The following is a 15461-nucleotide window of genomic DNA, read 5'->3' as shown; positions in this document are numbered from 1 at the left end:
TAATTACAGATTTAAGAACAACACTGCAGGCAACAAAGTTTAATGCTGCCGAACTTTGGTCCAGCATTTCAGTTAGTTTAATGTTGTGATTGAATTACCGTACTGTAGATTTTTGCAAGAAAATCGTTTTTGGCCACACAAAGCTACAGTATATGTATAGTATTTTGTAACAGTGTGAATTTTAATATAGAGATACTGTACAATGCCACACCAGTTTCTGTTCAAACTGGACTTCAAATGCAGGGTTAGGGTCAGCTGTCACTTTGCACATGACTGTTTTTATACACATGATAAATTAAAATTGAACAATCGTATAAATTAACAAAGTGTATTCCACATGTGAACAGCATACCTTCAGGAGTAATTACCTAAGATTAATGACACCTTATCAATATATTGAAGGTTAACTGAAATTTACAGATGTTGTCTGGATGACTTGATATTAAATGTTGCTGAAAACTGTGCAGTTAATGGATTTGAAACATAAACCTAACTGCAAATGTGTATGTTTAAAACTCCAGACCAGCACTTCCATGTAATGTGCTAAATTCCCTTTTGAAAAAATAATTTAATCTGTGTTGTGGAGGCTGTACTTCAGTTGTCTGTTATGTACAGTATGCTGTGGAAATCAAAAAGAGACTTTCTCTGCAGTATAATCATATTTATTGGGTTTTCAATACTTAGTGCTGTCTGCTTAGTTTGCTCTTTAGCACACACCACTTTATGAAAATTCAAAATGCTGAACCAGCGGAAGTAGCAAAATTACCTTCATTCCTCCCAGAGGATGTTTTTGAGGGCAAAGTTGAGGAATACTGGCAGAGCAGTTCATAGATGCTGACAGAGCAGACACCTCCACTGTACCTGCCTGCTGGATAATTGGAGCCGTTCACATCTCTGCTCTGTCAGTCTGGTTCTGTCTTTAAAGGCAATACTGTATGTCTATCACCCGTGGGGAAAAAAAAAAGATAAATAAGAATTATGACTCAATGAGGATGGATTGTTATAAGGAAAGATATGTGCTTGGAAACAAACTACAAAGAGACCAGCACAACATGTCACTGTCAAGTGTCATTAACTTTATTGATGCTTTTTGTGCCTCTTTTTTACTTAATTGGTAAAGTCCATGGATATACGCTCAATACAAAGCACACAAAAAAGCTAAAACATTTTATCCAAGGGGCTGATGGTTAGACAATAACAGAAAAAAAGTTGTCAGAGTAACTGATAGTGGTGCATTCCTGCAGAGATGCATGTCTCTTCATCTTCAGGAACACGCTTATTTGGAAAAAAAGGAAGCCATGCTAGTCACATATCTCTATCTCAAAACAAATGACACAATTCAAATTTTAATGAATAATAACTCTATCTTATATACTGTAGAGGGCCTCTTCTCTCTTAAACCCTGGCTATTCTAATTAGATTTTTAAATAGATGACGCTGATAAAAAATCCATCCACCTACTGCACCTGCATGTCAATCAGTCTTCCTGCTTGTCTGTATCCGTGTGCCAAACTGTATGAGCTTTCTGTATGTAATTGGAGAAAACAAACCTGAATGTGAAAGTTGTCTGGTCTGTTTTAATTTTCTACTGGACATCTATTAGTTCCAAAATGACCTTTCTGATGAATAATTCTCTGAGGCGTCTAGCCTGCACAGTAAACCTTCTGTCAGTACATAAAAAATGGTTCTCGCTCAGTAGGTTTGAATCGGGTTCATTTTTAACTTGACTGAGCCACAGAATTCCACCTTCCCTCCTTCCCCCTTCTTAATAACATTGTCGTGAGCTGTGAACATTAATCCCGAGATTCCCCTGGAAAGCAGTTTAGCAGTTTCATTTAAAAACAGACCGGGTGAAGTTATACAGAGACTAAAATTTTACTTCAAGTTGTTTTGTCTTGTTTTTTGTTGAGGAGGTAAAATAAACCAAAGAATCTGCTCACTTATGTTTGATTTAATGTTACTGGAACACCAAAAGGTAGCTCATGTTGAGTTTTCTTGTATACTTTCAAAACACTGTGCTCTAAGGAAGATTTTTTTCTTAATTTGTACAGTATTCCTGGAATGATGAAGGTTCTAATTAGGTTGGAGACAAAATAAGAGTGGAAAACAAAAAAAATACATAAAACATTAATATATACTAAGAGGTTATAAAAATCCACACTTTTATAAGCAATACCTTTCGCTGAGTTTTAAATGTCATTCAGCATATTATTTCTCTGAAACATAGTTCAGCAATTTAAGGTAAACTGGATTTTGACAGAAAAGAAAACTCAGGTGGATTTCGAGCAAGAGCAGAAGAGTTTGGAAGTGGTCCCAACTCAGACTTGCAATGGAAAGCAGGTGAAGGTCCTCTGACTGAAACATCGGTTCCATCAACTGAACTGTGAGTGTGTGGGAACCCTTGTGCAGTAATTCACAGTATTTATATCCTACAGACATTTCTGTGAGAAATGTTGCTCAAAGTTCAGGGAAGGAAATGAAGACCATGCCTAGGAGAAATAGGGACTTTCCCAGCTCTGCATTGTCCTAGTAGCCACTCCAAGGCTCGTTCTGCCTGGCTGTGGCATTCTGATCTGAGCCTGGATCTGCCAGATGGACTGCCATTCCCTCAGCCAGGTAGATCAGGGCTGGAAACTCAGTGCTCCTGAAATGTTTATTGCTTGATTTCTTTTTAGTAGTCGTGCTTCCTGTGTTTGACATCCAGAGCCTGTTCATGAACGTGCTTTACCATGGCCCTAGTAAATTCTTCTTGAAAAGAGCTCCTGCTGGATTTATCAAACGCGGTGAATAAAATCCTGGAGACAGCCATTAAGAAAAACTCTGACCTCTTTTATCTCTAAAGGATACACACTGGCTGAATTGTGAGTACGGAGTTCATAGGCATACTTTTGCTTTGGATAGCATGATAAACTCTTTATATCGATGACCTTGATCTCTCTCTGATCAGATCAAGACTTCTGGCAAGTGGTATGTATTTTATAAATATATTTTATATGTTTTTCAGCAGAGAGCATGGTATTAGCATTAACAAACGACTTGCCTTCTCTTCATTAGAAATGATCCATTTCATAGCGAAATACTTCCATTTCAGCTAAGATATCTCCAAAAAAGAAAATAAAACATTACACTGACAATTGTTTTATTTTCAGTTAATTTGTGTTTGCAAAGTTAATTCCTGTGTGCCAAGAAAGGGGAATTCCATACCCTCCATGTTTTAAAAGGCAATGTTTTGTGTTTAAGAGTTCAGTTGTTCTCAATTCAGTTTCTCAAAAATAGCTTTAGACTCTTGCAAGCTCAAGAAGCCTCTAGTCTTAATTTCCAGACCCTGGCAGAAGGCCTCTCTTGTTTTCAACTGCTGCACTGCTCTGGGTACAGCCTGTGTGTGCAGCTTTCTGAGATCGTCTGAGTTCTTGTGTGTACTGAGGGACTAGCACAATCCTACCAGGAGGATGGGCTGTCTTTGTCCAACTTCTCCCTCTTGACCCCTAATAAATCTGCACTTGCAGGAATAGAAGATTGCACTGGCAGACCTCTCGGGGACGTTGAGACCTGGAGGCACCTCAAGGAACATGCATTTCATGAACCCGACCCGCTCTGTGAACACAAAGTGCCCAAAACTCAAAGGAGCTCCCCAAAAAAGCTTAGAAGATTCTGACTGCCTGAAATGAAACAAAAAATGACAGAGAGGCATCAACTGCATTTGGAGATCTAATAAGCCGTGGGTCAAAATGAAGGAATATCCCTTCCCTCCCCCCACTCCACGGCAGTAACTAAAGTCTAGGAGTTGATGTTTTATAGAGACTAGAAAATATTGCCAGTATTTAGACCAACTATGCCAGCTCTGTCATCTACATACCATAAATGTACCGAGAGGCTTTTAAAGGGGCTCCATGATTATACTGTATGTGCCCAGTCCCAGTGCACATCTCTTCACCACTAAGCTTTGTGCTCTTCTGTGCCTCCATGTGTCCCCTGAACATTTACACACAATGTATCCTGTGCTTTTTGCACCCATCTGCTGTCATCCATCGTCTGGCTGCAGACAACATTCCTTGCCATGCGAGGCTGGCGGTGCACTCGGCTAGCTGTGCAGGCGGCTGTGAGCCTCTCCACCCTGAGCCCTTCTTCTGGCCTTCCTAGAGAAGGTCTGGAGGGCGTGACTGGCTGCTGCTCCCTTCTGGCGTATGTCCCCTAAATTCCCAGTTGTTGGTGCAGTTGAGAGTGTGCAAGTGCCCACTGTCAGAAGCCATCTCTGCTCCAGTACAGTGTTGACTCTGTTCCAGCAGCCTGAACCAAGGCCAAGGTCTGGGCCTTCGCCCAGTAGCAGTGATTCTGCAAGGTCTGCAAACTCTTTCGGTTGATGGTTCATTGGCACCTACTTACAAAGAAACTCTGGCTGCTTTGTCTACAGACCATGTCAACACTGATTTTGGAGACTCCTCTCCAGTCTGTTTCTCAGCACCCTGGTTTAGCTGTGTTGAAACGCACTTTGGAATAATGGCCTCTGCTGCTTTGTTTACTTCTGTTCAGGTACTGCACTGGCTGTCAGGTGTTAGATAAGCAAAACTGCAAATCTCCACTGATGCATGGCTAAACACCAAGAGCTCTCAATGAATCTATGGGCTGACCTTCTTGCAGTATTCACTTAGCATTCACAAATGCAGCAAAATGAAAAAGGCCAATAGTATGTATTCCAGGTACTTACAGTATTTGTGCAAGCTTCATTCCTTCCTGAAGGCCATATGCTTTCCATTAGCAGCTTGCAAGCTGTTGTTGCCAATTAATGTAACAGGATAATTGGAGATAGGCTGTGTAAAATGAGGAGTAATGCGTTGTAGCTTTATTTCCTAATTACTGTACACACCAATACAGTCAAACATGTAATTGATGTTTTGGAAAGGGCACTATTGTTTATCTTGTTCCAGTTAGAACATTTTTGAGGTACTTTCAAGTGAATTTCCTCAAGTGCGGCATGGCGCGGGGGCGGAACCAGAGCGGAGGCGGAGCCCTGGAGGAAGGGCGACGCCTCGCCTTTGAAGTCCCAGCTGTCCCGGCTTCAAGATGACGAGCCCCAGCTGGGCGGGTCCTATAAAGGCACACTGGACACTACCCGCAAGGGGGAGTTTGACACCGACGGTCCTGGAGGGGATTGGACCTGCGTAAGGCGTTCCTTTCCTTTTTGCCTGCCCCATCTCGTACTTTCGCCGGGGCAGGCAGACCTTTTTCACGCACTAAGTTCTTATTTTCTTTTCGCCTTACGCACCCTGCTCTACCAGACTGGACCCCGTTAAACAGGGGGTAAGCCCAGCCTGGCTGTCGCGATGCACAACGGCGCATTTTTCTTTTGGCTTTTTTTGGTGTTCTTTTCGGTTCTTGCAAACCTCACGCCGGTGCCTCCGTCCCTCAGTTAGCGGCGTTGACTTTTTACCTGTGCTCGCCGCGGCTCCGCCCACTCCGCTCTGTCACACTTGTTTGGTTAAATACCAGTGGTCTGCGAGAGTTGTAGAAATATTCACTCCCAGTTACTTAATATTAAACATCTATCCACTTGAGTGATGAATGAGTGTTCAACAAATGTAAAAGAAATGTTATTGTCTTATTGCCAAATGGAGAAAGTGTAACAAGCTATGTTTTCTACATCTAATACATTAGGGCTGAAAGCTTTGTAAAACACAAGCTGGAACTTCAGACTTGTATTACAATCCCGCAGTACTCTATAAAGAGGTGGGGCATAGAAAAGAAGGCAGATTCAGGAAGGTTTTTGCTTCACTAACTTGCTAGACCTCTTTGAGCACGCAGCAACTCTAATGGATTCAAACTGAGATTACTGTATAATATGGTAGCAGGCTTTAATAAGGTTTGTAATAAAAAGCTAATTCTCAAATTGCAGGTGGAAGACCTTCAAGGTCATGCATACATTTGGAATAAGAATTGGCTCAGATTGACATGACTTAATTAGTGGAGTGGAGTAATCTGTGTTTGGACCACCACTGTTCCTAATTTATATGAATGATCTCGATTCTGGTGCAGTTAAGGTAATCAAATTTGCTGTCAATACCAAAGCAGGGAGGTTAGCAAATGCTGTATAAGCTGCAAGAGAAATTAAAAAAAAAATGAAGCCAAAGTCCAGACTGGGAAACCACCTGTAATGTACAAGATGACCTGTAATGTAGACAAATGCGGGTGTTGAAAGCAGTTTACAAAAATATAAACTCATTTTTTATGAAAAGCAATAAACGTATAAGAGAATAAAAGTATAGAATTTAAATCAAGCATGTTATGTTTAAAGTATTCAATACACTAGTACAACCTCAGAAAACTGTGTTCGATTTTAGACACTGCAATACCAAAAAGATATTACTGGTCTGGGATGAATGAAGAGATGAGTGAAAAGATACTGTATGTTTCAGGGCTCAAAGGTACAGTTTGGTTTGCATTGAACGATTTAAAGACCAGAATCTAGTCTGAAACTTAAAAGTCCATGAAGGAATCTGCACAGTCAACCTAGCGGACCTCTTCGGAATCAACAGCAAAAGACAAGCTTTAGGACACAAGCTGCCCTCGAGTCCTCTCTTAATTAAACTGAGGACAGGGGGCACTGCTCCGCCGGCTGGAATAAGCCATACAGCGATGTTATTGAACCTGATGCCCTGGCGTACCAAGAATCAGATGGATGAGGTCCTCAGGTCCATTACTGTAGCTCCCAAAACTCAAGTGAGCTACATGGCCCAAACGGGCTACTTGAGTCTGTAAAAGTTCTTACTGTATGTTGTTCTGCAGCTGCTCCCCTGATACATTTTAAAGTTGCAGGTGTGGTGCAAGTCACCCTAAATGTACTGTATAGAGAAGTCTACATGATAATTCAAAAGTAGGAACATGAATTGTCTTTGTTGGCTTTGTAAGAGGTTTATTGTAAAACCGCAACAACACTAGCAATGGCTATTATCTGCTTCACCGTGAAAGTCCAAAGCAGTCTAAGCCTGTTGCATTGCAGTGCTGAAGTAAACCCCTGACTTGCTTGCAATACCTTGTGCTGCTGGGCAAAGCAGAGGTATTACACGCTTGTCAACGCTACTGGCATCGTTCTGGCTGACAAGCAATCAACACTGGGAAGTGTATTGTTTTAGGTTGGGGCAACTCCTAGAGCGCTATGTTAAGGCTTTAGTAAAAATGAATGCCTCTTTTTTTCCTCCAAACAAATCCTTTGGGTTTTAAAAGCTGATGCCTGTGGTCTTTATCATGTAGTTCTAAATTCAACTTGCATTTCTTATTCTTTTTTTCAGATCTGGACCAGTATTTGCATATTGTATTTTTTTTATCTGCAATTCTGGCATCTTCCCACACATTGTGTGAACATCTGTACATACTGTAGGAGCTACTAACTGAGGTTTACAAGTTCAGGACTAGTGGCTAAGCTAGATGATTATCTGCAGTGCACAGGAACCTTTTGGTAAACTTGAGTTTAAGCTTACAAAACGTCAGCTTGCTGAATAAATAATAGAAGAATGGATCAATATACAGTATAAGCTCTTGATTGGACAAATACTTGCTCTGAATTAATAAACATGTCATTGAAACCATGTACTGTACACTTTTCAAACTGCAGTATCTTTTTTTTGTATAAGCCTTTTGTGATTGGAAGGAAATCTAGGGGATGTTTCTGGTATTCTACAGATAATCTAAACTCTATGTTCGCTGTTGTACAGTAGCTTCACTAACCTAATTCTTAACTGTATTAGACGATGATAAATCCAAAGCCTATCCTTGAAAACATTAACATGCAAAGTCCTTATAAACATTACATACAACTACAGTATCCTTGAAGTCGATCTTTGCAATGAGTCAGCATGACAGGGCAAGGCCATGGTAGAATTTCGGTGTGTATTAAGCACACTCAGGTTTTCATTTGACTAAACAAAACCTGGGAATATTACATAAGAAAGGTTTCAAAAAAGAAGAGGGCGTTCAGCCTCTTCAGCCCGTTCGATAGCTTGTGATTGAATATGCAAGTTAAACAGATCCAGTTTCCTTTTGCTGGTCTACTACGCATGTGAGAAAGGTTGCAAGAGGACACACAAAATGGCTGCTGGTAGTTTATTGATCCAAATATGTCATCCACTTTTCTCAAAAGATCCCAGGGATCACTTTCACTTTTTCTGAAAAGACCTACCTCTTGGTTCATGGCCTATATAGACTCCTTCTGAATATGTGTACTCGGACCCTTGTTTCACTGTCGACCCTCAAATAATCCACCATCAGTAATTTTCAGTATTTCACATACTTGCTACTGTATCAGGTCCCCTCTTAATTTCTTGACTGGTGCTGAAATGTTGCAAGAATGCCCAGTGGAATAGTTTCTAAATAGGACAATGTTCCAGGCAGTTCTTGAGTGACTTATTTAATTATAAATCACCACTGTTGTCTGAAAGATAACTACAGCAAAAGCTAGGTAGTATTAGAGCACACTGTCATTAATAGTTGCTGCATCCCAACAAACATAAACCATTCAGTTTATTTTTATTTTTATTATTTTAGAAATCAAGGTCTGTTTGATGCTTCCTAGTTCATGGAAAAGGGACATATGTGGTCCAGACATTCCTTTTCTACCTCTGTTTTTGCAAGATTGGATATCTCCCGCCATTAAGTATTTTTAGTAGAGTCAGCAACAAATTAAGGATACCTCTGCATGCCAGCAAGACACTCTGACTGCACGATTCTGACCTATTAAAGCTTACTCATTTTCCTCAAGCTGCTGAGCAGGGGTGGTGTTACAAAGTGACAATATGGGAACTAGTCCCCCAGGGAGTGATGATACAGAAACGTTCGCATCCCCTAGCAAGACAAGTGCCAGGAAGGAGGGAGGGGAGAGTATGTGTGTATGTGGGGGGAGAGGGAACAACATTAGTTTCAGTGTCGTCAGCATTCAAGAGCCAGATCTCCTGCTTTTTAGCCCACTGCTCAGATATTTAGGCAAAACAGTTTCTTAACATTACTTGCATACAAATAAACTATCTGGAATGTCTTGCCCAAACATTGTTTAGGAGACAACCTGTTTTTTACTGTCTTAGTAATAGCAGAGGAGGAGTATTGAAGTCCTGTTATTCTAGTTTATATGCAGAAGGTGCAGCAGAAATAACCTCAATATTAGGGGTTGCTTCAAATCTGAAGGCTTTGGTCAAGAGTGAATTAAGTTCACATGAAAGGGAATTTGTGGGAACTGTTCTCAACTCGCAAACATACAGAATGTCTGTTATTGCAGCAGCATCCAGGTATTGCCCATAGCATGTAACTTTTTAGTTTCTCATTCCACTTTCTGCCATATTGAAGTATTTGTTTTAGAAGTAGGAAGATACAACTTGTGAGAGGATAAAGAAGAGAACTAATGCAAAAGTACTTCAATTGCGTGATCTGATACTCGCAGCATGCTTACAAACTATGCTACTGAAAAAGGAGCTGTGAACTGTCTCCATGACTCATTTATCAGAACAGGTGACACACACGCACACACCTCAGCTGTTCCCCCTCCCAACAGACACACATCCAGAAACACTGTTCACAAACACCCACTCAAAGCAGTTAATAGAAGTTAATCTAAAATGGAACCTAAAATAGATACTGTTGCCTCTCACTCATTTTTTGTAACTCTTCAGGGGTTGAAAATAACACTTCATAGCTACAGCATTAACACTCAAATATACATTAATAAATGACTTATATAGAAGAATAATCTGTGTATTGTTAACAAGACTGCAATTACTTTATGCAAAAGATTGTGGAAGTCTGGATCAAGCTACTCCCCCATGTTGTTGAAGCCGATATCCTAGCTGGATGAGATCCTTGGATCAAATGAGCACCAGAAACCAAAACTTAGAGGGGAGGCATCAAACATGTGTACACATTCTTATGTAATTAACCATTAGAAGTTGGGTCCTACCAGGTTAAAACTCCATTAATGATCTCTTTGTGTATTATTACATGATATTACATATACATTTCTAAATGGAATTTGTAGGCTGTAACAAAGTTAGACCATTTCTTTAACATGAACTATACAATATTCCATGACTACAGCTACACTTACACATACACTACACTGTATGGATTTCAGATAAAAAAACCTACCCAAATAGACCGGCAACTATTTAAGGTGTGCACTCATTAATTCTCTTACAGAAAAACAACTTATTGATGGTAGTTTGTTGATCAAGAATGACAGTTTTATATGACATACACATGATAAGCATATACTGTACAGTACTGTACTAGACATTTGCTTTGGATTAAAATATAAAATTTGATTGATATGTGTTTTATTATTAAAAAACTGTTTATATTTGCTATCCACAATGAGTTAATGTTATTCATAAAGAACTGTCACTGTATGATACCTTATATTGCACACATGAAGTATTGCCAATTAACTTATTTTATAGCATGCTCAAGTCTTTCTTACACAGGACAAAAATTCACCAGAAGGCAGGGCATTTTTCAAACTTCCAAAAAAAGTCTTTTCATCAGGATCCACAGTGCATTCTGTCTCATTAAAGTGTCTTTCTACAATTTGTTAGACATTCCTGTGCATTCTGTGGAATTCAGGAAGCTTTTGTGGCATGACGTCTGATGAATGCAAGCTGTGAACGTACAGTAGAATGAGAATGTATAGGCATGTTATAGAATTCACTCATGCAGTGTAATTGCAAAATATTTAGCCAGTCTTGAAATTATTTTTTTTCCTTAGCAGATGCCCTTACCCCAGGTGACCTACTACTATACACAGTATATACGGTATATAAAGTTGCATTGGGTAAACACAAGCAATCACACAAGTACAACAAGATAAATGAATGAAATGACAATAAGAGCAACATGCAGTAAGATGCAGGAGGATCCCAAGTGCAGGACCTGGCAAAGCAGATAAAAAGAATTGATCCTGCCTTCAGAGCGGGTGGACGCAGGGGAGAGACGAGGACGTGGGCCACGCTGGCAGGGAATGAGAGCTACGCAGCTCTGTGCCGGGCTGAGAGGGAAGATCAGTGGCACAAGAGGTGTAAGAGACAGAAGGACAGGACTGAGAGCTGAGGGTCACAGGCCTCTGCGGTTTTACTAGAATGCAGCTTCATACATGGAGATGGTGTTTCATGAAGATTATTATTCTGTTATCATCACGTGGGTCTTGAACAGGTGCTGGAAGGTAGGGATTTATTGGGGGTAGTTCCAAACTGAGGGGTAAGAGGGGATAAACACGGAACAAATATGCAATGCATACCATGAAGGCAAAGGGCACAGCAAAACCATTCCACCCATTGAAAGGCAGGGAGTTCAATCGTCCCCAAGAGCAGAAAGAGACAAAAATGCTTCAATTACTTTCTTGTTGCAATTATTTTCAAAACTAGAAACTGTGGTGAAAGCAAGTTTTTTACCTGACCTAAAAATAAATAAACATAGTAGATCCCTTAGTTCAGGAAGTTACTAACATTAAAAGTTACCTGTTTACAAGGTTACACAGTGAAAAATTAAAAATAAACCTTTACTCCTGCTTCAAGGACAACAATTTTCAATTAGATTTCCTTTAAAACACTCTTTGACATACAAGTACATTTATGTATCTTAAAGTGGAGAGCCTTCCCAGCAAGATGCATTTATATTTATTGGATCAAATGGGTGCCTATAAATAGGCAAGAAAGTAGCCCAGAGGTCAAACAAGTGCGCTCAATGTCTGTCCCCGCAGTGAGGCTGTGGAAGGAGCAGAGATCAATACTTTTCAAAGTGATTTTCAAAACTCTGCTCCAGAGCAAAACTTGATTGAAAGTGCAGTTCCGTCTATGAGACAATACAGCATTATGTTTTCAGATTCTGAGTTTATAACTGGCTTTGATTTGCAATAGAAAAATGGAAGTTTTGCTTGGGAAGAGAATGCCTGAATGCTGACCTTCCAGTTTCTGGAAGCTGGATTTCTTTTTAGCCTGGAGGAGAAAAGATAACAAGGGGACTTGATTCAAGTATTTAAAAACCTGAAAGGTCCGACCAGATCAAGCCGGGAGTCATCTTCAAGATCATTGAAGATACAGCCTGTGAAAATCAGGAACATGAGTCAAATTTCTTTTGGAGCACCCAGGACAGGACACAGGAGACATTATAAAAACACTGAGCTTGCGGAGAACTCCCTGACCAGTCTGCCGAGGAAGTGAAAGTGTTTAATGCTTTGAAGGTTACAAATGGGGCGAGCTCATTCAGCCTGTCTAGCAAACTTTATTGTCAGTAGTTAATTGTTTTACAACCCTTTGGGTAAGAAAGAAGTGCTTTCTCGTTCTCAGTTTTAAATACACATTTGCATTTAATCTTTCTGTAACCGTGTGTATAATTTTCAGGAGATGGCAAGATGCCTTAAATACAGTATATCCTGTATGGCCATAGTTTATCTACAGTACATGCTCCTGCATGTATCTACATCAAGAGATTAGACAGAACTCATGCACCGTTCCCATTTACATTGAGTATCTAATGTCTGAACTACAGTACAAACAGTAATTTAGAATAACAGATGAAACATTTTCAGTTTCTCTGGCAGTACCACCCCCTGTGCCAAATTCATGGCAGGGATTTCTGCAAAAAGCTCATACTGTAGCTGCATGGCCTTGAAAATACTGTGCTCTATTTCCTGAAGTAGAGCAACCAGTCATGATTCAGTTTAGTTCCTTGCCATGTACTTTGTCCTAGCAGCCCTTCTGAGCACTACATGGACTAGATGAGTCACAGACTAGTTGACCCACACACTTTAGAGTGCTCTGTATTGTTTAGAGATGCACACAAAACAACTGAAAGGTATTGACTGTCTAAAGTCTTCAAAGACAATGGATGTCTACTGCAGGTCTGGGACATTAATACTTTATGAAAGCAGTCTAGTGTCTGACGTTGAGGAAGTTACCTTGGGCTTCAGAGCAAAACCTTCCTTTGATAAGAGAAAATACTTATGTGGCTTTCAGCTAAGTAGGTTAAGTTGTGAAATAATGCATTTGGAGTAATATTTGTCTGTTCCTGTTCAAGAGTTCCCCTAATGGCTCTCTGAGTGCAGAGATGAGTGCAGTCCTGTTCATTTGCTTCATGTTTTCATGGTCTTATGCCAGGTGAATTACTGTTCTGTTTAAAAACTCTTCTGTGTGGAGCTATAAACTGTATGGGAACAGCAGGCTAAGAAGCTGTTCATGTGGGTTTTACATGTTCATGTGGGTTTTCCTCAGTGTGGCTGCCAGTGTTGAAACAACACGCTTTCAAAAGGAGGAAGGTTACTGACTGAAGTATTTTGGGGTTTACTTCCCTGTGCTTTTCTGCAGAAAGAGATAGAGTAAGGTAAAAAGACAATATTATATGAGGTTAGAAATGAAATTACGTGTTTGGTTGCTAGTAGCTTATTGATTTAAGGACGTGACCCAGCCTAGGGTGATGTTTCCCCTTCTCTTTTTACACTCGGATGGAAACCAACACAGCACGAACTGAACAGGTTTTTACTGGAAACGGGGAGTCAGTTTGCTTTAGATCCTTTAGATCAATTTAAGGATGCATCGTTAAGGCGCATCTTTAGGGCTTCTGCATTGCCTGATATAGATTTCTTATTACGAGGCTGTGTTTTCATCTGAACTCTCAACTGGAATCAATGGTGATTAGAATGTTTTCTAATGTTTGATGTTGCTCCCGTTCTCTAAAATAACAGGCCCAGTGAAGATCCTGAAATCAATATGCAGATGGAAATAAATGGCTTCAGCCAGGGAAGGCCTAGCTGTTCTTCAATCCATCGTGATCCTGGGTCGTGCCACGACCGCAGCTTTGTACTGTATGCTGGTAACACGGGGACGAGTGGTTCAAGGGATAAGGGTCAGTGGTTGCTATTGCCGTCTCTCAGCGCTGGGCCCTGGTTTCACCCTGGGGTGCCATCGGTATGGAGTTTGTATGTTTTCCTCATGTTCATGTGGATTTCCACCATGTGATCCAGTTTCCTCCCCCTGTCCGAAGACATGCATGTACTGTAGGTTAAGTGTCTTTTTGGAAAATGGTCCCCTGGTGTGAGTCTGAGAGTGTGTGTGTGTGTGCCCTGCGATGGACTGGCGTCCCACCTTGCGTCCACTGCTTGCCAGGTTGGCTCCGATATCCCCCGTGACCCTGTACTGGATCAAGAGCTTTAGAAACTCAATGTCTGGATAGATGGTTTTGTAACACGTAGAGTTTTTATTAGTTTAGTAATTTGTTCATCAACATCATTAACCATTCTGGTGGCTTCATGTTCGAACGACTTCTTGAATGATATGTATTTCTGGATTATTTCACTAGGATATCATTAGGAGCCAATGTTTGTAGATGACCAAAAAAAAATCCTAGAATGAATGAATACCTAGAATTAAAAATGTCCAGACCTGACCTGATTGTACGGTTTAGTTGCAAGATTAGAAATTAATTTTTATTACTACTATATGATATGATGCAAAGCCTATTTAAATATAGCGATACCCACAGAGATTGTGAAGGAAAGCCTGTCAGGACATTCCCTTCTGTCCCAGAATGCATCTGGTTGCTCTTCCCTGGACAGGTTCCAGAAGAGCTGTACAGTGTCTTTGCAATAATGTGACAAATAATAAATGTACAGTATGTGTTCCTTCATCTCTGTATTCTCAGTTTAAACCACAGTGATAGAAAATGGTTATTTTGCTTTTGTACAAGACTAAAAAAAAACTGCTTTGGAGAGAGACAATGGAAATGATAGAGAGCTGTTTGAAGGAAACCCATGGTTTGTGCAGATCAGATCTATGTGTATCCATATTTGTTACTTAACCTTAGCCTGACTATATGACCCCAGAATCCCATGAAGACTTTGAGGAAGGTGAGGTCATCTCAGTGACCCTACACACAAAGTAGGGTCATTTGTAAATTGAAGGAAACCACTTTGAAACAGGGTGTTATTCCTTTATTGAACTGACATTTTTCTACTGTTGGAAAGATGTTTTTCAAGTGATAATCTTTTGTGAAATTAAAAATGAATATTTATTTTGGACATTTGTCTTTTAAACTACATTGCCATGGTTTCAACACATTCTCTCCAGGCAAATTAATAAGTCATCTGCTATTTGCAATGAATCCAGATATCCAGTTATAATTTAGGCCAGATTAAATCAATCATAGCTCTGCCACAGCTATTAGTATGTTACAATTACAAGATTAATAGCAACATTTAAAGTAGGATTAATGGAAAATAATGGCTTTTTCTAAATATTATTTGCATTTTTATTTCACAGATGACTGCACTATAATACTAGCTCCCAATAAGAAACATTATCAGTTTAGCAAAGGTAAGTTTAAAGTCATTTCTCTAAGCACAGGGACTCCTTTAAAACTTGGTCTGTTGCAAAGTGGATTTTAGAACCATCTTCTGGTAGGAGAGCCTCTTCACAAGAAATCACCTTCAGTAGGAGCCC

This window comes from Atractosteus spatula, chromosome 14, assembly GCF_055471065.1.
Source record: "Atractosteus spatula isolate fAtrSpa1 chromosome 14, fAtrSpa1.hap1, whole genome shotgun sequence".
Taxonomy (NCBI): Eukaryota; Metazoa; Chordata; class Actinopteri; order Semionotiformes; family Lepisosteidae; genus Atractosteus; species Atractosteus spatula.
This window is presented reverse-complemented; position numbering follows the sequence as displayed.